General features: G+C 37.7%; 1 pseudogene; it reads left to right on the forward strand.

Moving 5' to 3' along the window:
* Nucleotides 1–25,811, forward strand: LOC116668100 (annotated as a pseudogene).
* The last annotated feature ends 239 nt before the right edge of the window (nt 25,812–26,050 follow it).

Consider the following 26,050-nt stretch of genomic DNA (forward strand, 5'->3'; position numbering starts at 1 on the left):
AGTAAATATTTGTTGAATGAATGGGTGGAAGCCGGACCTGAAAGAACAGTACTGTGCTAGTGGACAGGATGGACTTGAGGCCCACAGTGGTCAGCCAGGTAATGCAAGTGAATATTTCAGTTGGATGTAAGCAATTAGCAGGTGTCAGTGTGATTACCTGAAGAGGACATGCCCCATCTAAAACAAGGGCCACCACTCCACTGCTGCTTATTTTTGCCATGATGGAATATGGGCCTAAGGCTACCAGATTCTCTGTTTTCAAGAGAAGCCTTAAATATGGATTTCAGTGGAGAATTTCATTATCTTTAAAATTATGGGCTTGCCAATTAAAACAAATCGACGGGCTTCATGTGTGGTCCTTGAGCTACTGGCTTGGTAACGTGTGGTTTGTGTCTTATTATTCTAAGTGACTGAGCAGAAGGTACCCAGACTCAAAACGTTCTAGTGTAGTTTGGAACCAGTCTTCAGCTGGGGAGAAAATCTCTTAAGGTAACTTTGTGTCTCAGGCTCTGTGAAGGCCTGCTATTCGTGCCCTTGTAGGATGCCAGGGAGAGACTTGAAGGGGTGGCCTCAAGGCCGTCTCCTGAAAAAACCACTGTGGTTAGGAAGCCTGGGGAAATGATTCCACTGGCAGCTGAGAGAATTGACAGGATAAAAGGCTGGCCTGCAGGGCTTTTTCTTTTCTCTTTCTTTCCCTTTCTTTGTTCCTCTTTCCCTTTCTTTGTTCCTCTTTCTCTCTCTCTCTCTCTCTCTCTCTCTCTCTCTCTCTCTCTCTCTTTCTCTCTTTCTTTCTTTCTTTCTTTCTGCAATGAAGGGTCATCGTCTTTATCTGCAATGGACACACTATTTAAAATTTGAGTCTTGCCAGTTCTGAGAAGAGAGGTGCCCCCCATACCTACATATATCCATCACTCTCATCTCCAAGTACAAAGGAGCCCACAGCATTTCTCAGAAGATGCTCAGCTAAAAGTCAGCACTGAAGGGAGCCCCCGCCAGGGCCAGTGTGACAATAATGAGAACCAGGAGACCCACAATGCCTTCTTCCTGTGGTTCTGGGCTTCGTGAGGTCTTAGTCGAGGGCTGCTTTCTGACAAGCCTCGACTCCAGCCCGTCGCCGAACTGGCCGCTCTCGCTGATCCGCAGCTGCCGCTCATCTTCTGGCTGTGCGGCTCGCAGGCGGGAAGCCCGGCCGGCGGGCCAGGGACGGGTCAAGGGCGTGTGGCCCCTGGCGGAGGCGGGACCGCGGGGCCCGGGGTGGGGGGATGCGGCGCTCGCAGCCCAGCCGGCTCCACCGGGTCCGCGGGGCGGCGGACCCCAGCTGCGAAGACTAGCGGGGCGGGGACTCGAGTCAGAAGTGCGAGGCGCCGCAGCCGCAGCTGGGAGCGAGCCGAGGGATGGACCGAGGGTGGGCGGGCGCCCTGGCGTGGAGGTGCGCTGGCTGCAGGGGGCCTGGGTGGTGGGGGGTGCGTGTCTGCAGGGCTTTTTCTTTCCAAAAGTTTTCTCTTGCTCTCTGCCACTCCTTTTGAACTGCAAAGATGCCTAAAAGGCTCTCAGATCATTTATTTTTCACTCATTGAATAAAGGAAGTTGACTATATGCTTTAAATAGGTATGTACCGGCACTATGTTAAATGCAGGGGGTGTAAAGTTGAATACAGCAGGGTGTCTGTACTTTGAAGGTTTACTGTGGCAAACACCTTGATTATCTGTTAACACATTATTGATAACATCCAACTCTAAGCATTAATAACAAGGTAGTCCCTTGGTTTTCCAGGAGTATGGAAGGGAATGCTTAAGGTGAATTTAGATTCTAGGGAAAATTAACCTTCACCTGCCTCACCATGCTGCCAAAAGCTAGGATGGGCTGGCGTTGGATATCCCGCAGGCAGATTAAACATCCAGTTAAGACGTCAGGGGGCAGGGTCATGAAAATGGAGATACAAATATAAAAATTGATATTAAAATAAAATTTACATTAAATAAATTATATAAGCATGGGAAAAATCAAAATTCAGTTGAAACTCCCTGCAATTATCTTTTGGTTTAATTTCTTTCTTTCTTTCTTTCTTTTTTTTTCTTTTATGAGACACTGAGGGAGCTGGCCATGAGTGTCAGCATAGCGCAGTAATGTTGGAGGCAGATTGCCTGGTTTTGAATCTGGCTTTGCCACATACTGTGACTTTGGACTTCTAGCTTCTGTGTGCCTCCGTTTTCTCATTTGTGAACTGGAATAATGATAGTATATGCTAATATAATAAAGTATTTAGAACAGTTTCTGGCATCCAATAAGCATATACAAATGTTGGCTGAGTATGACCCCTGAAAATCTTACCTTGCTGTAGCTTTGGCTTGTCACTGTCTTACATGCTATGTTTGACACAGTTGCTAGGAAAAGACATGCTAAATGTTTTTACCTTCAGACACTCGTGCAGGAGATGCCTTCTTGCCTGGCCCTCTTACACCTGTTGCAGAAGGCCAAGAGATTGGAATGAATACTGAGACCAATACTTCTGCTAGGGAAAAAGAGCTCCCTCCCCCGTCTGGCTTCGCTTCCAAGGTAGGTAGCATGTAAGTCTGGCCCAGCTAAACCAACTTCATTTCTTTTGACTTTTTTTTTAATACGCATGTTGCTAATTTCTTATTTCTATTTTTTTTAAAAATTATGTAAGTAAGATCTATAGTTTTCAAAGTAATTTCTGCTAGGTGTCGTGTCCCCTAATTTTTTGAATATTCAAAATAATTTAAATGACACGTGCTTTGTTGAAATTGCTTTGTCCTACTTCTAAGTTTTAGGGTCTTTCTTAAAGAGTATCATTTTTATAAGGCTGAGATGTGAATTACAGACAAAATTTATTTAGAAACAAATGTAGGTTAAAGTGACGCCTGTAAAATCATTACATCAAACAGAACCTTGAAGCCTCTCCAGTTTGCTCTGAATCATGGTACATCCTCATTCTAAGAGCCTGGGCAGGTGAGTAGACTTTTGCTGTCACTTTTAAAGAAAAATGCAGATGTCAATTACCAACTTAATCCATTTTGAACTTTCCTAATTCTTTGCCTTGAAGACATTGCATGTCTGGGATGAGTGTATACACAAAGAATTGTTATTGTGTTATTAAAGAGTTGAAGGAGGGAACATTTCCCATCTATGATAATCTTAACAAGAAACATTCTATTCAAAACAGATTTTATTTAGAAATTGTTCATAATTATCTTGAGAAGAATAATTTTCCTACACAGGCCAGTGTGTGTGCATGTGTGTGTATTTCTTGTTAGTTGTATTACAACTACATCAGTCATTCACTGGTAAAGATTTTTAATGACTTTTTTTAAACTAACCCTCACATATGATCTAGCAAATGATTTACTGGATGAACACATGACTGCATTGAGAAATAGTGCCAAAAAAGTGGCACACACTAAATGACTCTGCAAATAATAAAATATAACAAACTCCCTGCTCCCAACTTGAATATCTGTTTCTCATAACTTTCTTCATCTTATGAAGGTATTTTCATTGTCTTCCATTCAGTAAGCCCATCTGCTACCTTTAGTTCCAAAGTTAATTTTGATGATGGCAGAACTTTCATTAATTTTGATGATGGCAGAAGTTTTCATCAATTAAGATGCTTGTGTAATTATGTACAAATTTAAGAGCTGGTCATGTGCTGGTGCAATGACTCTTACAGCCTGTCACTTCATGACTTTTATTGCATAAAATAAAATAATTTACCTAAGTAGGCCTATGACTTAAATGATGCAGAACTTCTAAAATGTGATTTCCTCTGGTTAGAAAAATCAAGCACATGAAGTTTAGTTACATTTAGTTTTCACTTTCAGTAGGAATCACTGTAAGCCCATTCTGAGGATCCTGCTTTCTAATTCTTTGGTGTTTTTTTCCTTATTAGTATAACTAGCCAAGGATAGCAAAATTTCATTTTTTTCCAATCAAAATTCATTACCACTATACACAAAAATCAGTCTTAAATTGTTAGCTACATAGCCACTATTCAACATTTGAAATTTGTAATAAATTAAGAATATTTTTATTACCAAAATTTACGTAGCTAACTAATACTTAAATACTAGTTAAGTGAAACATTTTCTGTGCTCACCTGTAGTATTCTTTTGTGACTCTGTAAATAATAATTCATTAAATTTCATTGTTTCTCATATTCTGATACTCTAATATTTTTGTTCTTGCAAAATTGTAAAGACAATTTTTCTTCACCTAAAGCAGTTTTAATCAAACTTAAAGACATTTAAAACTTAAAAATTCATGTTAGCTATTTGGCAGTATAGCATTGATGTTTGTGTTCAAAGATAATAGGCTTATATATTTTTGATAAGATCGCCAATTTAAAAATTAAATATACCATTGTCAAGCTCCCATTAATTAAAAATAACTCATGTAATATTTTCCTATCCTAGTTCTATCTTTTATTCCCAAGTAACCTTTTTCAAGTTCTACTTAGTAATCTATTAAAAATTTAGGTTGAACTGCCAAAGTTCTATGTATATATTTAAAATTAGATGATTACAGAATCTTTTTCTTTGTTAGTTCCAGACAGTCATCTCTGTCAGAAAAAAAACACCAGAGCCTCCCCCCATAGCAAGGAGAAAGGTGTGTGAGAAAGCAGAAAAACCAAAGACCAAGGAACAAAAGCAGTCAGTTACTAATGCTTTTTTATCTGATAGGGTGTATAAAACATCAGTGGCACTGAGATGCTAAAGGACAGCAGTGGAATTATTTTCCATATTTAGGCTGACTCTGGGGTTGTGACTGATTTGACTTAAGACAATCAAATCAGCCGTCAGCTTGTGGTCTTCTAATTTTCTTGGTCACACATATACCTGTAAATTAAATCGATCATGTACTCTGATTTATTTTTCAATTATTTGTGTATGTCATTGTGGACTTAATATACCTTTGAGGAGAGGTTTATTAAAACTGTAACTCAAATAGTCTTCTAGAAAAATTTGAAATTAATTCTGACTGTTATCTGATAACACAGATTGATTTCACCGCTTTGAAGTGGTTGAAAAAATCTAGTGTTAGAAGATGTGTGAGTTATGCTGTTTTCTTGCTGTTCTTTCATATTTAAATTGGTATTATGATTAATTTTTTTGTTGTTGAAATCTTTTAGAAGCTATGTGTGTGTTTTGTGAGGGTTAGTCTGCCTAACAGTATATAATATAATCTGATGGTCCACTTACCTGGGCACTTGTAAATTGCAACACCACAACATGCAGAAAGTTATGAATGGGTTAGAGCCCCTGTACCCTTCTACCTGCGGCACACTCACCTTTCCCTCGGGTCACCTAACGGGCTGCAGATGGCAGGTCGATCTCTGACATGGTCTTGAGTGAGAGTATCAATGGCAATCTCTATTCAAATATTGGTAAAGCCAATTTCTTCAATATTAAATACAAAAAGAAGTTTTTGGGTATTTTCTGTACCCAAGTGAATGATCTTATACCATCCCCTCCCCTGTACCATCATGCACACTCTCTACTTTGACCACTGGCTTAGCTGCCTTGAATGTCATGGAAATTGTTCTAATCATCCTTGCTTCCTGTATTTAAAGATATAATTTACCTGTTTCTACTGAATCAAATATCTCAAGAATAATTAGGAGATAGGGGATGGAGCAAATAAGTAATTGAAAAAGAAATGAATTAATCAGTTGAATAAGCAAATCCCTCTTAATCTCTCAGGGTCTGTTCCCTCATCTATAAAGTGAGCATCTTGGTCTCAAGTGTAAAATTGTATAATTTTAAATTTGCCTTGATTTATTCATGCTGAGTTTAGATTTTAGCCAACAGAACTTTTTCTTTAGTGCCATCTTTTGGCCAATCTAACACAATCCAGTGGGGGGAAAATTAAATTGTTCAGAGTGCATTTTATCTTATGAAAAAGGAAGAGAGGAAGAAAGGAAGGAAGGAATTCTCTATTGACAAGCTTTTTTTTTTTTAAAGCATGTTTCTTATAACATTTCTAACAAATAAAAGCCAATAAGGCCACCTATTTAACTCTTTTCTCCTTGTCGCTCAGATCCTGGAACCTAGCCTTTCACCTCCGTCTTCCCCACCGAGCCGGCCCCGTAATGAACTGAATGTTTTTAATCGTCTCACTGTTTCTCAGGGAAACGCATCAGTTCAGCAGGATAAGTAAGTCATTATGTTAAAGAGTCCCAACTATGGATTATAATATTCCTGAGCCTTTCAATACACTCTAGGGAGAACACTTAGCTCTCTCTCTGTGCGGGAGGTGGAGTCTGACTTGTGCACTCGTGCTGTAATTTATGTGTTTTTCCAATGGGAAATGAACTATGTACACAAAGTTAGATGAATTTATTTTCCTGCTGAACATCATTCCCTGCTGTAGATTTGCATTGCTCCACTGCAGCACTTGCCTTGCCTTTTCCTTTTGCAAGTCAGTTAGAATTGAAGCATCTTTGTGATCACTTGAAGTTGAAATTCCTTGGGATTCTTCATCTTCACTGAGCCCATAAAAGCCTCTAATTCGATAGCCTGCCTTGAAAAGGGGCAAATTATTTTACCTTTGATGGATGTCACAGCTGACAAAGACCATGTCACAGACGTGTAACATGTTATCAGTTGCTTGTTCTACAAATCCACCACAAAATTTGAGTCATTGTGTTCTTGAAAAAAAAGAGTACCTTTATGGGTGGAGGGGGTAGAACTCAGGGTGGGCTGTTGGGGAAGAAAAGTTGGAGGGGTAGGGAAAATACAATTTTCATCAAAGTTGAAGTGAAAGAATATTCCCACATTGAGCCAGAATCTGTCTTGTAAAAATTTCATACTAAAGGTGTTGCCATAAAGTATTTATTAACTCTGACTTGTCTGCTTTGATTTTGAATTATAACATTGTGGATGTATGTACTTGATATCCAGCCTCCCACGCCAATTTGTTTTCTATGCTGTGATCTTCCTATATATATCAATGATTTCTGAAATTACAGGATACTGTTTAAGATCTGTCTGGCATGTTTGATCACGCTAAATGGCTCTGTAGACTTAGAAAGATACACTATTATTTTGAAGTAATCTTTAATCTACTTAATTTATGGATAAAATTCTTGATTAGATTTTAAAATATGGTTTAATCAGTAGATGATATGTCCTTTAAAGTGATCTAGTTAGGTGATTTTTTTTAAAATTTAAAAACAAGTATTTAAATATTCTTAAACATTGTTAAATCATACCTCTCATTTAATTGAGAAAAGAGTAGAGCATTAGGAATGTCTTTAGGAAGTCCATTTTCACTAGTGATATGAAGAATTACTAAATTTTGTCCGCCTTGTATTTACAGTCATAAAATTTTGTCAGTCTTTTGATAATCTTGACAGTCTAATCATAGTTCCATGTTTTTTACTGAAATGGTTTATCAGCTACCAATCATTTAATTGCATTGCCATCTCTGTAAATTAAAACTTAGAATAACTGACTACCCCGAACCCTCACTTACCTTCTGAATCACTTTCTTTGGGCCCCTTTTTGAGACTAGCATATTTCACCTGCTAGAAGTTAGGTCCCACACATTGTTTCTGATGACATGACATGCCAGCACTCACTCTGTTCTCATCCTTCCCAAGCCTATTGTATGATACTAAATGCTAAATATTTAGTATCATAATAACCAGACTTACTGTCAGTCCTGGAGGATTGAGGGTCAGGCTGACAGGAACGGCTCAGCTATTTTTAAAATCCCACCAAAACCTCCCAGCTGTTACTGAGGGACTGACTAAGCAGAAGACCTCCGTGTTTTTGAGATGAGTTAAATCAAAGGTTGTTAAATTTTGACTGATTCACTCCCCACGCAGACATGTATTTGTGTAATTTTCATATGAGACTCTAAAGTAATTATCAGGAGGAATAAAATTCATTAATGGTTATTGAAATGGGAAAAGTTTTCTAGTACTAGTCAGATTAAATAGCACCTTGAAGTGATGGATTTCATTTACCTGACGGTGTTCCTCTTCAGGGGCTACATTTTAGAAAGCGAGGACAGATCGGTTCCATGGATCAGTAATAGAACCACCCCCCCTCCAATCTTGGTAGAAAACATAAGAACAAAACATTTTACCTAATTTAGGTGTATATTGAATTTGCTAATATCCAGTGCAAATAGGAAAGCAGGGCCCATTAAAGGAAATGTTTGCTGTGTTTCTATTATTCATACCATTGCATCAGCTCAGCCTCAGTGTCAGCCTGTTACCATCTGCAGTCTTTCTCTGCATAATTCTGACTCTTTCCCTGTAGGTCTGATGAGCATGACTCTTCTCTGTCGGAGGTACATGGGGACTTTCTGTCTTTCCTACCTTCTGACCTTTCAGTGAAGTTCTAAAATGCCTTCCTAGAAACTTTTAAGCAAGTCCCGTTTTTGTTGCATTCATAACTGGTAAATGTCAATGCACGAATATTTTTAACCATAAATTTTAATATATATATAATAATATATTTTTGTGATCATAACTCTCAGACAAAGTAGTGGCAGACTTTTTTGTATAATAACATAAAAAATTGTGCTATTTGTTTTCTGTCTATAATCTAAAAGTTTTCTTTAGAAGAAATTTAGTTCTATGAAAATTAATTTCCTCAATGAATATTGCCCCCTCAAATTGTGGGAGATGAATAAGGTAGTTTTTCATGTTGGTTTATCGATTTTAAATAAGAAGCTTATGGCAGGGTTTGTGATGAAAAAAAGTATGCTAGGGGGAAAAGGATACTATGGTACCTAAAGTATAGAAAGAAATAGAAGGAAAAAGAGGTTTTAAAAAATAATAAATATTTTTAAATAGTAAATGCTATTTTAGAAACAACAATGTTGCATTTTTTCATGTTACAGATTTTTTTTGGACCCTTAATTTCTTTTTCTTTCTATCATTTCCTCTTTCCACTAATCATTTTGTCTCCTTTCCCTTGGCACTTTCCGCCCGTGTCTTATGGCCATTTTCCTGATCATCAGTAGATCCTTCCAGAAGTCAGGCGGGGGAAGGGAGAGGAAATTAATCTCATTCACAGCATTGCAAGACTTTACTGGTTTTGCATGGAACAAAAGTAAGCATTTTTTTTCCTTCATATCAGGTCTGTTGTGTAAGATTTGCAGTATTTAACCTTAACTTAAACAATTTTAAAGTTGATTTATATATTTCAGAACATGAATAGATTAATTTTAATAGGAAAAAATAGCATGGATGTATGTTTCCAATTTCTGTATTTTTTCTATTATCTTTGATATAAGGTAATCTCTATAAAGTATTAACCCTAGTATTCTGAATATATGAGAGCACTTTTCAGTATCTAATGAATAAAATTCTTTATTTAGTGTTGAAATTCTTTTTCTTCAAAGGTCTGAAAAAATAAAAACAAGAATGAAAAAAAGACATCCTGGTCTCTAGGCTGTGCCATACATTGTCACTGGAGGCAAATATTTACTTTTGTATTATTACAACCTTTGACATGACAGAATTGTGTTGGATGTTATGTCATGAAGGGAACATTTAATAGATTCTTAGGATAAAGAGAATGATCTGAATGAAGGAAATTTTTTGGAGACGTAGTATTATATAACTGAGGGTACTGTTTAGTTTTTTTCCCCTTAGGATGATTTGTGTCATTAAATGCAGACCATGCAACTCTTAGGCTGTTAACGTGGATTTTTTTTTCTTTATAGTCAGCTTCTTAGAATATACATACATACATACACACATACATACATACATACATACTCTGTTTTCGAAGTAACAGTAGCAGTTGACTGTGTATTAGATCATAACTTTTCAACATGTGAAGCAATAGTTACAATTTGATGGCTTCAGTTCATAGCTTTTAAACCCCACATCAGTTAAGATTTTGAAATGGCAGATTCAGACTTTTGAAGAGGTTTTGCTCCCATTTCAGTTCTGATTAAATTCTTAGATTACCAACAAGTTACTGAGCATTAGTTTCAAAAATCTCAAATTGATGCATGTATGCAAATAATACTTTGGGTTTTGTCATTACACATCCGTGTGATAACAATTCCTGGTATTATTTCTAGTAATGAGGGACTCCCTTCATTTTTTGAAATCATAACTAAACCCTAAAAATAAAGGATTTTTAAAAATCCTGAGCCTAAATTTACCTCCTTTAAATTTCTATTCATTGGTCTTTCATCAGCCTTCTTGAGCTATAGTAGAATTAACCCAGTACATCTTTTTGTGGGTATCTGACAGATCTTTTAAATATTCAGCCATTTAACTGTGCTTTTGTATGCTCTCTTCTAATGGAAGTTCTCTTATCATCTCAAAAGTTTTAGATGCATCTGTTCCTAATATGATATAGTCTAGGATCCTTCCTTCTGCTTCCACAGTTTTGGAAAATCTCCCATTTTTCAGAGTTCTTCTTAGAATGTGGCATCCAGAGCTCAACCTCATTCCAGATGTGGCCTCAGCAGAATGTAGTATCTCTCTTGCTTTCTTCTGAAATATTTACTTCTACTGCACAAGTCATTGAAAATGTTGATAGAGGAATCAAAAATTGTTAAGCCATTGATCTCATATCAATAAACAAGTTTCTTTAGCTTGTAAATTGAGTTAAGTCCCTTTCCTACTTGGGGCATTCTCTTCTCTCTTCAACTTAAATTTTACGTTTAAATTTTTTCCATTGAATATTTTAGTGCTAGGTATGTACTTAAATGAACTTTGTTGTAATTTTTTCTACGCAGTGCATTGCTTTAATATATCAATTTAATACACAGGCCATGTCTGTCTTTGTTTCTGAGGACAGATTGACTAGGCATTGAAGGCCTTCTTTCCAGACTGGCAGGAACATGGACCCTTTAGGTGTGGTTCTTCAGCCACTGGTGGGACTACCTTCCTACAGTAGGGTTTTACTTACTCACCTCGTCTGCAAGGATGTCATTTGAAAAGCTTTTTGTATGGACCTTTTTGGAGTCAACATACGTTGTGAATATGACATTCCCCTAACATGCTGCCTGTTAATTCTACAAAGAACTTCCCCATGAGATTAGTGAGCTCATGTTATCTCTTATAGATGAACATCTAAGTGTTTATAATTATGTAATGTTTTCCTCTGTGAGACTCAACAAGTTACCCATCTGTAATCTCTGAAATCCACTATGTTTCTCCTTTCTAGAAAACTGGGTCTATGAGTTTTATCCCCTTTATAGATCCCTTTAGTGTCCCAACAATGATTTTGCCTCCATAATGGTATGTACTTTCAAAACCCTGTGACACAATGATTCAGAAACAGAAGTATTTGAGCTCATTGAATAAGTCTTCATTATCAGTTCTAACTTATCTTGGGCTTACATTTCTTCTGAATTATCCCGCCCCTTGCATCGTGAAAGTTGTTCTTACTCATCAAGAAGATGGAAACAGATAGCTTTGTTTTATGCCTGTATCTGCCCTCATATTATGCCATCTGTCTTAGATGATGGGCATATTTCAGCATAATTTTTCTTCCTGCTCTAAAGCAAAGTTACATTCAACTTACGTATTTATCATGTCTTAATTCACACTCATCTTTAGTCTTCCTCTTACATTTATTTCAGTTCAGATCCTGTCTTAAATTCCTTTAGGATAGGGACAGTGTTTTGATAAACTTTCTGTTTCCATAGTTCATAGTCCAATGGCATAAAGCAGAAACTTCAGAAATATTAAATTTATTAGAAAGCTCCCTAAAGAGCCTCACTGTTCTCTTAAAATTTTACTCTTAAAAATTTTTTTTCTTTGACATTGTTAAGAGTTTTTAAAGTTTTTGCTATTTTTGAGCCATTCTCCCTTTAGAATTTCTGTCTATGCAAATATTCTTATATTTCTTCAAATTGGTTTGAAATTTGCTTTCTTAGTATTTTAGGTGGTATGTGTTATGCTTTCTCCAGAATGTCTTTTTTGACATAGAATTATATTCCAGCCTGACAGAGAGTCACATCTTCCAGTTAACCATCATTTATACTTTCATACCTGTCAGAATTCACTATACCCGAACAGCTCCCAATACTACTTCATTAAATTTGAAGGAGATGGAATTACTAATAAGAAAATCCAGATGCAGCACTGGCTTTGCTCCTTGCAGAAGGCACCTGTTGGCTGACACCTGATTATTCGGTGCACGCCATCACTGCTTTTACTATCTCACACTGTGTCCCTTTGCTTAAAAAATGAGACAAGGGAGCAGTATGGATTTTATTACTAATTACTTGGAAAGACTTCTTAAAGTCAGAGAAAAAAAGTAAAAGTAGTTTCATGATACAGCTACTGAAGTAAAGCTTTGTGTTTTTCCCCCCAGCTCAGAGGCATGATCAACCCACTTCCAGCTTCACCCCCACTTCCGTGTGTGCACGTAGCTGAAGGGCACACACAGCTGCGCTCCGTGTGGGGCTACTGATGCTCTTCTCTTCACTGGATCAAAGGTGCTGGTTGTTGTTTCATGTGGGTGCGTAACAGATCTTTTAAAAAATGATTACGCTGAGCTGGTTTTGAAAAAAATGTCAAACCAGCTTAAGACTCATAAGAATCTGAGAGATAATCTGGTTCAACCTCTGAATTATATAAAATATAAAATCACTGCATGGTTGGTAAGAAAGTAAAACCTCTGTTGATGTGCTGTGAGTAGAATGGCATGGGGATACATCCCTCTTTGGTAATTGAGCATCTAATGTGTGCAAAGCCCTGAGCTTGAGTAATGCAGGCTGCGTAAAAATCTATGAAAGGCCATTGCAGCATACAGCGTGACAGAGAGAGTAAGGTGGGTAGCGGCCACCGTTTCTTGAGCAGTTCCTTTATGTCAGAGGCTGTACTGGACAGTGTGCAAATTACATCTCACTTAATTCTCACAACAACCCCAATGATGTACATATTGCATCCTCATTTTACAGATGAAAAAACTGAAGATTCAAGAAGCTAAGTAATTTCCCCAGATACCCTTGGAAGGCGAAAGAGCCAGGATTGGAAGCCTAGGTCTACTCGTCTCCAGACCTGCACTCTTAACCCCTTTGGTGAAATGGCAGGCAGCTAAAAAAATCAACTCCAAATGATTTGAAAAGTTATAGACTAAGAGTTTTGGGGTTTCAGAAAAGGGAGAGATTATGCCAAGCTGTAAAAAATAAGGGAAGCTTTGATAAGGAGGTGTTTAGGATGAGTCTTACAGGATTGTTGCTATTGACAGGTAAGGACGGGCAACCGAGGTCAGCGAAGAGCAGAAGCAGAGACGTGGAGGCAGAAGTGGATTTGGGGGGAGGGGGGTTGTATAGCTCAAGCGGTAGAGCGCATGCTCAACACACACAAGGTCCTGGGTCCAATCCCCAGTACCTCTTCCAAGCAGAAATAAATGAATAAATCTAATCCTTAAAAAAAAAAAAAAAAAAAAGGAATCTGGAAACTAAATCCAATTGAGTTGAAATGTGGAATATACATGACAATGGGCAGTGAGACTAGGAAGATGAGAAGGAAGCATGTATAGAAATTTGGGGAGCTAGTTAAAGTTTCTTAGCATATAGGGATGTTCCAAGACTCAGTTTATCAGCAAAAATTTTTGCTCATTGTCTATGAGGGAAATATAAGAGTCTAGCTTATGTGTTGTGAATAATTGCAAGCAATTCCCCCATTTAAAAAAAAAATTGACTCTGCAAAAACATAATTTTCTAATGATTCAAGTTTAATTGATTTCTCCAGTATAATTACACATTCAGCATGTCAGAAAACCAAAATAGAATAGTTTTATGATTATGTTTTTTGAGTCAAAGATAAAATCCATCCATCAGTGACTTCTGGAAAGAAATGTATGTGTATTTATGAGTATGGAGTGTTGTCAGGAGGTAAGAGCAGATTTTGAAATGGCTGATTTACGATGGTTGTTTAAAATTCGGGGGTAATTTGGAGTAAGACTCTTTTCATATATCTGTTTCAAAATTTTGTGTAATTTTTTTTAATACCGTGTGATGCATCCCTAGCTTTCATCCAATCCTTTACACCTACTTTGCCCTTGAACCTGCTGCAAAGTGTCAAGGATGGAGTTAGGATGCCTGTTTCAAGTTAATGGAATAATTACTGTTTCCTTATCTCATTTTTTTTTCTCATAGAAGTCTAATTTAGTTCATATTGACAGTATTTCCTCTTTTTTTGTTTTAGATTGTGCTTTTAAAGTATGGAGTCTGGTGACTGGGCAGGAAATAATGTCACTGGGGGGTCATCCCAACAATGTTATATCTGTAAAATACTATAATTAGGCAAGTTTTGTCTTCACAGTGTCAACATCTTCTATTAAGGTCTGGGATATCAGAGATTCAGCAAAGTGCATTCAAATGCTAACGTAAGTAACTTAAAGACAAGCAGCATAAGGGGCAAATAGCCCTTGTTTATAAATATGAGGAAAGATAGGTCTGTGAATGCATTTTTATTTATTTATACCTGTCTACTTGCAAGGAACATTAAAGTGTTTACAGTAAGAATGCCTGATAAAGTAAGGTGAAAAAACCTGTTGAGAAAATAATATATAAGAGCTCAATATTAAACAGGAAGGGAGAAGTCCTATCTGATCTGTGACTAAGTACACATTTCATATTTCCTCCCTAACCAAATAACTAAGGAATTAAATTTTCATAGTATTTATTACTTATATAGTTACATGCGTCAAATGAATACCACTCCTTGGAAAATGGCTGAAATCACCATTGATGGTGAAGAAGTACTTTCAACACTTAATTAGCATGTATTGAATAACTGAGAGGGTTTTTTTGTTGTTTTGTTTTGTTTTTTTAGGACTTAACACTGCCTTGGGGTTAGCCCATATTTTGTAACTTTAGATTGTGTTGGATAATTGGAGGATGAGTTTGTTTTCTGTGTTTCTTATCATATATGTCTTTAAAATGTAGAGCAGATGATTCTTTTTGCCATAAGATTGATGAATTGTTGTACATAATTAAAACTAAGGTGAACTCTGTTGGTTTAAATAAGAGTAGAAAGCATAGGAGTGGTTAGTTTTTATGCATTTGTAGAGTGGGGGTTACTAACATTAAATTCTATTTTGCATTTTGAAAACTACTAATTATTTACTGTACTGAATACAAGTCTCTAGAGGGAAATTTTGTAGAAAAAGAATACTGTTATCTTACGTTAGAAATTTACCCATCCAGTTGACTCACTAAAATCTAATTTGAAAAGATTGATTGTAACTTGATATTTTAGAAGTTAACTGAGAAAATGTTCCCAAATTTAAAAATACATTTGCCATTTAGAATTTAGCTGAGGAAATAGAAGTAAGTTATGGTTAAGCAATAGTAACTAATCCATATATGATTGGGTTAAAGTAAACAAAAACTAAAAATAATTTTAAAAGTCCTCAGTGTCTTTAACTCAAAAGGGCAAATCTTACCTATGAAAGGAATATCAGTAGGCTTGCCCCTCAGGGGACTTCTGGAAACTGCAGAAAAATGATTTACCTTTGTGGCACTGCATCATTTGTTGAGTTTTTGAATCATTGTCATCTAATCTTTTCTGAATCATATTGAAGTCATCCTTAACTCAGGACCCAGAATTACTAGTGTTTAAGAGACTTGCAAATTAAGAGTTTAAAGTCATGTCATCTTGTTTTCTTCATTCATTTGTTCATTTATCTGTCAAAATGTTTATTTATAAGTGCCAGTCACCTGTCTGTGAAGTGCTGTGCTAGGTAAGGTGCTTACAGTAAGCAGATCTTGTTGCCTGCAGCCAGTTTCCTAGGGATTTAAGGAATTCTAAGCCTAACTGTTATCCAGAAATGTGACTTATCTTGCTGTTTCGTCTCTGTTAAGGTCTTCAGGTCAAGTTCCTCTTGGAGACGCTTGTTCTGCAAGTACCAGCCGGACAGTTGCTATTCCTTCTGGGGAAAACCAGATCAGTCAAATTGCACTAAACCCAACTGGCACCTTCCTCTATGCAGCTTCTGGAAATGCGGTCAGAATGTGGGATCTTAAAAGGCAGAATTTTAAAGGAAAATGTATTTCTTGTGCATGGCAAATGTATTTTTTCACTCATCATTAGTGTATGTGAAATCTAATTTTTATAACCCCAGAAGTTAACATAAAATCTTAGGCTTTTCTGTTGAATACAACACTCCTAAATGTCTCTTCTGTCCTCATTACTCATTAGCAAACTCCCAATTTTCCTTCTTTAATCTCTGTTGCTGGGAAAAATGTATACGAAGGAAAATAGCCTTTCTTAATATATGTCTCCAAGTTGTGTTGTTTACTAGGAAGAGACCCAGACTCTCACCCTGACCGCATCAGCACCTGTGAAAGGATTATTTTTTGTAACATCAGTCATGCATCTTACATCTCAAATTTTTCAGTTTATAAACTTTACAACTTTGCACATAAATCCTCACAGGATTTTGGTGAATATGAAATAATATATGTAAAAAATGAAGTATTAAGAAGATGAAGCGAGTAAAAAGAGAAAAACGATAAATTGAAGTATGAGTTTTTATCCTTCATTTGAGTGTTTATTTTAGTTCTTTCAATTTTGGCAGCAAGAGAATATTTATTTATTAGTTAGCAAATACTTAGTCAAGCAATTATGGCAGACACTGTACCAACACCGTGGTAGGTACTGGGGCTAAAGACTAAGCCAGACAAACGTGGGGTCCACTTTCTTGGAACTCATCTCATAACGGAGGGTAAAGGCCATTGAACAAGCAATTACAGGATACTGAGTTCAGTTTGCAATTCAGGTAATTCAAGTAATAATCCAATCTAGAAGGAATTTGTTAGTGGTAAATAAAAGTAAAATTTATTTTAGAAATTTTGAGAATAACTAGTTATAACTTGTAATATTTTAATGCATGTCTGAGAAAGTATAATAAACCTAATTTATATATAAATAAATGAGAGAGAAAGTAGAAACACAGTCCTGAGTACTGTTTCAAAAATAAAAAGTAGAAAAATTAAAAGAGTGCTTGTTTAAGAAAATTAGGAAAGAGAGGAAGACTTGGTTTATTCTTGAAGATGTTAAACTTGTAGTCAGAGCACCATGGAGGGAGAAACTTAGTCATAACATGAGGCAGAAAAGATCAGCTTTTGAAAAGCTTTACACTTTCTTTTTTGCTGAAAAGTTAGATCCTTTGAAACCTTCCTGATTTCAGCAACGTGATTAAATACAGATTCGTCTTAACAAAGTAACTAAGAAAAGAGTTGTCAAAAGATGGTAATATGCTGAAAGCGAAATATATCTGTGCATCCCAGCAGCTTGACTTGAGGCAGGACTATGAAACAAAGGTTCACTGTCACCCCGATAATTGACATCATATGTTTTTCTACCAGTCAGATACACTCCTGGTCATTTTCATATCTTTAAAATAACTGATGAAATGGACTACCTATTTCCTGGTGCACGTGTGTACACACATAGCACCCACACATGCATGTGTATATGTGTACACATGTGTATATAAGATGGGTGTACATATACGTACATGTGTATGTGTGAAAATATGTGTGTGTAAAAAATAATCTTACTTTCTCCATATTGTTATTTTCTAGTTTTATCAGTGATGTAGTTGTTTTAATCAAATTTCACATTGGGTCTGATAACATCAGTCATATGTCTATAACATGTGCGGACATTTAACAGGTTAAAGTTTACCTGGACTTAGGTTGGAGTTAAAGTTAACCTGTAGCAAGTTTTTGGACACTTGATGCCTTTTTGTTTAATACCTGAATGACATTAGTCACTTTGGAATAAATTGTTTAGGACTTCTGACACTTCCATCATAGTTTGGCCATTTTTTGACTGTTAATTTGAACAGAGTTGTATAGAGGTGGTTAAATCAGAAGAAAATGAATGAACAGTTTTATCAAAGAATATAGATTATTTTTGTTGAGGCTTAGCCTTAGCATGCTAAGAAATGTTTCCAAACAAAGTTATTTTTCTTTTCTTTTTTTTTTTTTTAAGGTTTCAGTCCACAGGAAAGTTAACAGGACACCTAGGCCCTGTTATATGTCTTCCTGTAGATCAGATTTCCAATGGACAAGATCTAATCATCACCAGCTCCAAGGATCATCACATCAAAGTGTGTATAATAGAGTTGTTGAATTATATTCTCCTATTAAATTATAGATTTAAAGTATTGAGATACACCTAGGACCCTTTTCTCTTTATCAGATTTCTTTTTTCTCATTTCTAGCCCTTGCTTTTTCTCCCTGATCTTCCTCACTCATAGTTCCTGATTTTGTTGTCTTATTATTTATACATATATGATCACTTGTCATAGAAGATAGGTTGGGAGGGATTTTAAAGATTTCTTGGCTCAGTCATCCAACTACTGCTTAAGTCCCATCATCACCATCTTTCATACTGAACATAGTATGGTCTTCAGGTTTTATGCAAGTAGCAGATAAGATGAGGAGAGATGCATAGTTTGATTTTGGAGATGTTAAGTTTGAGGATTTCCTTGTGTAGACCAGTAGGCCATTTGAAAGGCAAGTCCAGGGCTCAAGATAAGTTATAACTAGACATGTGTGTTTCAGAGCCAGTCAAACAGAAGCAGACGTTCAAGGAGTTAGAGTAGTTGACATGGCCAAAGGAGCAAGAAGTTGACATGACTCAGCCTTGGGGAGTCCTACAAGAACCAACAGGAATAAAAAAGGACACAGTGATAAAGAGAGCTAGGAAGCATATAAGTGCTCCTTTTTAAGGAACTTTGATTAAGAGATGAGAAATGGGTTAGTGACTTGAAAAGAGAGTGGTAAAGGGGAGAGAATTTTGTACTCTATAGACTTGAGCATGTTTAAATGCTTAGGAGATGGGCTCAGTGGAGAGGGAAAGTGTGAACAGAGAAGGGGTGGCAATTGATGAATCAGATCAAAAAATAGTCAGATCAAAGATGTGAGCCTTGGAAAGAAGTAAGTACACTTTAGCAGCTGAAAAGAAAGGATGGGTAAGAGAATGTCTGAGGATAAAAGCGAACTTTTGTAACTGGAAGGAGGGTCCAGAAAGTTTATTTTTGATCACACTAGCCTTTGCAGGACATCACAAGATCAACAGCTGAGACAGATGAAGGCAACTGAGGGGAGTGAAAAGTTCTGAATAGCAGCTCTGGGGTATTTACGATGACCACCAGAACCGCAGAGGTTCTAGTGTTGAAATAACGGTCATGTCACTTATTTGAATTGCAACTGGATTGATAGACAGTATTTTTGTTATCGAACATACCATTTGTGCACTCGTACATGAAAAAAATTGTTGCCTTTAAAAGCCTAACATGTAAGCAAAAGTAATATGAAAATAGGGCTCAGGTTCATTCTGAGTCATTCATAGCAGATTTTTTAAGTTAACTTAGTAAAATATCACAACAAAATAAATCATGTCTGGTTAATATACATCTCATGTATCTCAATGAATGAACACATATAGGTACTTATTTGTAAGTTAAATAGGATGACTGTTTTCTTTCTGCTTTCATTTAGATATTTGATGTAACTGAAGGGGCTCTTGGAACTGTGAGTCCGACCCACTTTTTCAAGCCCCCTCATTATGATGGCACTGAAGCACTAACCATACAAAGGGATAACCTGCTTAGTGGGTCCAGAGACAATGGAATCAAGAAATGGGATCTGGCTCAGAAAGACCTTCTACAGGTAATGCACGGGATAGATTGGGTGCTTCAGTCACCAGTATCCTCTATAAGAACTTGAAGAGCCTCTAAGTAGAATTTCATCATTTAAGGATGGTATCAGTCAGGGCTTCCTCTTCAAGAGTGTTTCATTGTCACCCACCAGAGTTATTAATTATGGAAAGGGCAACATTCAGCATTTAATGATAACCTCTTAGATAAGAGGACAATAGGCCTTGATAAGAATTGGGAAATCTGGGATTGCCCTGTGCATTTGCTTACTAAATAAAATCAGTCTCAGAGCAAAGCAGTTACAGTTTCTCATTTTGCTTTGTTTTTGCTTTAGGTATGCACAGTCCAAAGAATTCTAAGTGTAGCTCAAGTCAGAGCAGTGTAAATGGTGCCTCCTCTGCAGGAGCATGTTCATACCTCCACGAGTGGTGGTTCTCTCACTTCCTGTAGAATGGTGGTTGGGTTGAAGTGTTTTGTCAGTACACTCAAATACTGGTGGCTTTCCCTAATTCCCAGAGGAAGAAATGAATTAACAGATGAACTTGTTCTCAGGTTCCAGCTTTCCCTTCTCTCCGTGTGGGCGCGTTTGTCCTGCTGTTGCTGTCACTTTCCTGCTGACAACCAGATGAAAAGCAAATAAACAAGTAGCCTGAATGTTGATAGAAAAAACCTGGCAACAGATGCAGACATTGCATTCAAAAGCATTTCTTTTATAGATACACATTCTTGGATGTAACTTCTATATTATGCATAGAAATATATTTATGCATAAAATATGGTCATAATGTCTGAGCTTATAATTATTGTCTACTCACTTTGAAATGTATAGTTAGCTCCAGCCTTCAACAGAAAGCTTTAGGCCTCTATGTTCTTGTTCAGAATTTAAGGCAGTGATTTTATGAGATAATCCTTAGAGACTACATACCAGGTTAAAGGTTCCAAACTTGCATGAAATACGTGTTAGAGAAAGATGAGATACTTGCTCCTTTGAAGAAGAAGTGATGTTTGAAAAATCCTGTATACTATCCAGGCCTTTTAGATTCTATAAATTTTTAATATTCTAGCCCTTTAGTACTGATAAGACTGATGATAACTAGTGAGGCACATTGCAGAGCAAATTATAGATTTACTTCTTTAAATCACTAAGAGTGATTGCATACCAAATGATTTTTATAGTTTCCAGGCCAAGTCAGTGTTCCAAATATGTAATTTTGTCAGTAAAAACTTTTGTAACTTGTGTTCATATGAAAACTTTGTTTGGAAGGATCCCCTTATGCTGGTAATTTTTGTTTTTTCTCTCGGCAAGTTCCAAACGCACACACGGACTGGGTCTGTGCCCTGGGAATGGTGGCAGGCCACCCGGTTTTGCTCAGTGGCTGCGGCGGGGGCATTCTGAAACTCCGGAACGTGGATAACTTGGTGCCCGTCAGAGAGATGGAAGGTCATGATGGCCCCAGCAAAGCCGTAGGTGTTAGTTCCACCCACGTTTCTACTGCAGCTGAGTCAGCTTTCCTGTGTGATCTTTCTCTACACTGGTTGCTGGTGTTCAGATTTAATAAATGCTCTAAGTTGTCAACATCTGTGAATGCAGAACATGTGAAACCCTTCTTTTATTGCAGTCACTCTAATGGCTGTTCATGCTGTCTCGTTTCTGTTTTCTGAGGCCCACTGTGGGCACTGAGTTTGGGCTCCCCAGGTACGTGATAATAGTGTTACTCCTGTATCAGCTCCCTGCTTATACTGGGAAGTCTACCTCCAGATCTGCCCCTGGTGATTTTAATTTTTTTTTAATCATTCATAGGTGACTAATTTCTAAAGGTTTTTTTTCCCAGAAAGGCAACAAACTTGCCATTCTTCATATTTAGAACAAACTATTAAAAAAAAAACTCTTTTTACCTCTCCCACCTCTTTTAAAATACATGATATTAATATTTGCTTCCTCCCTCTTTGGATGACTGGGTTGATTAATTTATTTGCTCATTCATGATGAGTCTCCTGTGTGCCAGGCACTGTCCTAGACTATTGGGAATAGCAAAGTGAGCAAAACATGAACAAACCCCAGGCTTATTCTAAGGAGATGAAAAGAAAATAAATAAGTAAAACGTGTCAGATGGTGATGGGCGCGATGGAGGAAAGTAAAGCAAGGGAGAGAGTATTGGGGGGGCGGGGGGGACTGCACAGTGAGAGTGGTCAGTGAGGACCTGCCTGAGAACGTGACACTTAAGAATGTGCTTGAAGGAGGTGTAGAGATGCGACCGTGAAAACGACATCGTATGTGTATAAGCACTTTGGGAAGGAAAGTGTATGTACTACAGCGTGAGGGGTTTGTCTCCTTCAAATAAAACGTCATTTCTCCTGAATGTCTATCTTGAAAATCTCCCTATGTCATTTCTGCGCCAATTATGTTACTTAATTTAACTTGAGCACCTTCTTGACTGTTTTATCCCAAGTGCATGATAACCCTGATTTTATTTTGAAGCCTCTGTCCTATTTCTGTGGTGTCTCTTATTATTTCTGATGTTTCTCTCAAATCCCTCTTTTCATTTAGATTTTCTTTCTCTCATCTTTAAAGAACATCAAAGCCAATTTATTTTGTGTTTTTCTAATTCTGTGTGGCTAATTTTGGTGCTTCATTGATGCAATTTCCAAGGTGCATTACTTTCTTAAGAGTCACCATTTTGTTTATCTCCTTGGAACCTTGTGTCCTTGACAGTTTACCAGAAATAACTTAATATCCCTCAAAGTCATGGGACGCTCAAAATAAGACTATAGAAGAATTGTGCGTCCCTGAGGCCTGTCCAGTGAGGTGTGAGGATGCTGTAGTTCCTCTCCTCCATGACCCAGTGTTATTTTTGAAGAACTGAAATTTCCCTCAGTTTATTCCTGGTGCATCAGGTGTAGATGCATTTACCACATAGCTTTAAATCAGGAAAATAGACAATAAAATCCAAAGGGCTATTTTCAAATTAGTTGTATGTATCTGTTATTTAACAAACATGTGTACAGGGCTTAGTACCCGCCAGGCGTTGTTGCAGGTGCTTTCAGGCACTAACTCACTTTGTCTCCATGAGAACCCTACGAGGGGAGCATTGTCATCATCCCTGTTTTACAGGAGGGAAAACTGAGGTGTAATCCCCAGTCCTTGTAGAAGTGATTCCGTCATATCTGATTCCTGGATCTGTTGTCACTGATTTTTCTTAAGACTATGGGTCTCATTTTTCCTCCTTTTTTATGTCAAGTAGTATTTTATTGACTGTTGAACATGTTGTGTTTGAGTATCAGGATTGTATTATATTCCTTTAAAGAGTGTTGGGCTTTGTCTGTCAGGCACTTAAGTTGCTTGTGGCTCAGCTTCATCTTTCTGAGACTTGTCCTGAGCTCTTCTTGGGTCCCTACTGACTGTCTTGGGTGTGTGATGACACTCTCTGCTCTACTGGTCAGAACCTGAGCATCTCCCAGCCCTCAGTGTGCCCTGGGAGTCGTTTGACTTACACTTACTAGTAACTGGTTTTTGGCCTGGCCTTATAGTCTTTACTCATGTGCAGCTTCGCCTTCAGTCAAAGACGTTAGAGGCTTTCTATGTGTATTTATGGAACTTTTTTCCTGTAGCTCCGTAGTTGCTTTTGCACACTCTCTCCTCTCCTCTACTTGGTCTTACAAATTCCAAAGACTTCATACTTCCTAGGTGTTTCTTCCTATCTCTTCACCTCCCATTCTGTAATTTTTCTGTTTGGTTCCCCCGCCCCCTGCTGTAGTCTGGCAAGTGCTTCCAGGGCCAGAACCAAGGCCGTCACAGAGCTTACCTTCTCTGTTCCCCTTTTCTCAGGGATCACATGCCTGAACCACCCATTGCCCAGTGTCTGAAAATAGTTGTTCCATGCATTTTCTCAAGTTTCCACTTTGTTTACAACAGGAGAGCGAATCTGGCACAAGTTTTCCTCTCCTGACTAGTTGTGGCGATCATCTTACATTTCATACGCCAAAAACTGAACTCCCACCCTTCCTGAGGCCACTCTGTGGCCTTCTCCATCTCAGTCGATGGCTTCTGTCTTCTCTGTTGCTCAGACCAGAAGCTTCCATTCCTCCCTTTCTTTCACACCCATATCCAAGCCGTCAGCAAATCCTGTTGGTGTTGTCCCTTTAAATTACGTCTAGAATCCGACCACTGCTCACCATGTCTTTTGCTGCCTCACTGACCTAGTCACCATCAGCTCCTGGATGACTACAGCGGCCTCCTAAACACAGTCCCTTGCCCACATGTGGTCTATTCTCAGCACAGAAGCCAGAGTAATTTTTTTAAAACACAAGTCAGGTCACGTTTCTTCTTGGCTGAAAAGCTCACGGTTGTTGTCCATCTCATGTAGAGACGAGCCCGTACTGGGCCTGGCCCTCTGAGCACGTGCTCTCTCTCATGTCACCTTCCAGTGCCCTCTGCCTGGCTCCTTCTCTGACAACACCGATCGCCTCTCGGCTGGTCTTTGAGCAGAGCAGGCGCACTCCAGTCTTAGGGCATTTGCCCTGGCTGAGCTCTTTGCCTGCAACGCTTTGCCTTCAGACCTCCTTCTAAGTTCTTTCTTCCTCAAGAAGAATCGCCTTGCCATTTTATTTAAAATTGTGATCTCGCCTCTGACCTGCTCCCCCTGCCCCCCTTTGCTGTGCTCTTTTATTTTTCTATAACATTTATTACTTTCTAATAAGCTTTACAATCTAATTATTTGTTGTGGTTTATTGTCTGTCTCCTTTTGCTAGAATATATGATCTATGAAGGCAAAAAATTCTATTTTTTATTTATTTGTTTATTTTATGTTTATCCCAGGCAGCTAAAATAGTGCCTAGAGCACAGCAAGTTGTCAGTGAAAATGTGCTGAGTGGATGGTTGAATGGAATAAATGGGTGGATGAATGAGCACAGCCCCTTACTGTTTTCAGTGTACATGTGCTGTGTGGGTTGATGAGATTATTATTTGTCCCCAAGTTTTACTGAGATACAATTGACATACAGCACTGCGTAAGTTTAAGGTGTACAGCATAATGATTTGACTTACATGTATAATGAAATGATCACCATAATAAGTTTAGTTAGCATCCATCATCTGATGTAGATACAAAAAAAAAAGTGTGCTTTTTATTCCTGTGATGAGAACTCTTGCAGGAGAGATTATTGATTAAGAACTAGAAACCCTGGATTCTAGGCTTGGCTCTGTGCTCCACTGTGTTACATTGGACAAGTCGTTAAATGTTCTTTATCCTTGAAATGGACTGCATAACCTTTCAACTGCTTTTTAACTATAGAATTCCATGGCAACCCTTTCTTTTTGGCTTTGGATTTATTAGGAAATCAGAGAAAAGCAACACTCCCTTTTTAGAGCCGTGAGAGACATGGTAGAAAAATGTGAGTGTCTAATGACTGGTCCCCAGTACCCACATGTTGGGTGAACAAAAGTAAGTTTTCTCAGAAAAGTTTTGCATCCTCTGTGTTCTCTGATAGGCAGAGTGGTGGTCCACTTCTTACTAGCCCCCTGCTTTTCCTGTGGGCTTCTGCTGATCCCACCGCAACATAACTCTTCCTGACTGTTGACAGAGTCACCAGCTCCCTGGAGTCCCTGCCCGGCCCCCGGACTCTGACCTTACTGTGGGCTCTTATGCCTAAGGACCTCTGACCTTGTCATTTCAGTGTGATGTTTAGGAGACAGGGTCCTGGAGTCAGACTGCCTAGATTCAGATCATGCCTTTATCACTTACTTTGTGATCTTGGGCAAATTACTTAACTTCTCTAGACCTCAGTTTGCTCATCAGTAAACAGCGGATAATAGCATTATCTATATCTAATGGTAGGCAAGGAGAAGTAAATTCATTCATCTATGTAAGGCAAACATAGTGACAATGGCTGGCACATAGTAAGCCCTTGATCATATGAGCTATTTTAAGTTTTATTATTATGGGTAACTGTTTGATATACTTATAGGACAATGTATATTTTTACTTACATCTATTAAAGACCTTTTCAGAAAATGCTTCCAAGATAAGTAATTCTAAGAACTTATTTCTTTATCTTTCCACATCTTTTCACATGTTCATTTTTAATTTATTATTTTGTAGTGATTGAACTGTGAGAATTTGGAAGGCTCAAAATTTGCAAGATGGTCAAATGTCCAAGATATTGCCAGTAACTAAACATGGATGAAGATAGTCATAAGCTGAACACTGTGATAATACTCTGTGTTCTTTATGGAAAATGTCATCTTGCATTTATTAGGCAAAATTGTGAATGGGATTAACTGGGAAATATATCTGAGTCCAACTGCTGAATATAAATGTTGTTCTAATAAAATTGTGTACTATCCTGTGTGCTTAATTTTAATATCTACCAATGCATGTATATCCTATAATTGATATACTGCTTGATTCACACTTTTATCATGG

This window comes from Camelus ferus, chromosome 13 (genome assembly GCF_009834535.1).
Source record: "Camelus ferus isolate YT-003-E chromosome 13, BCGSAC_Cfer_1.0, whole genome shotgun sequence".
Taxonomy (NCBI): domain Eukaryota; kingdom Metazoa; phylum Chordata; class Mammalia; order Artiodactyla; family Camelidae; genus Camelus; species Camelus ferus.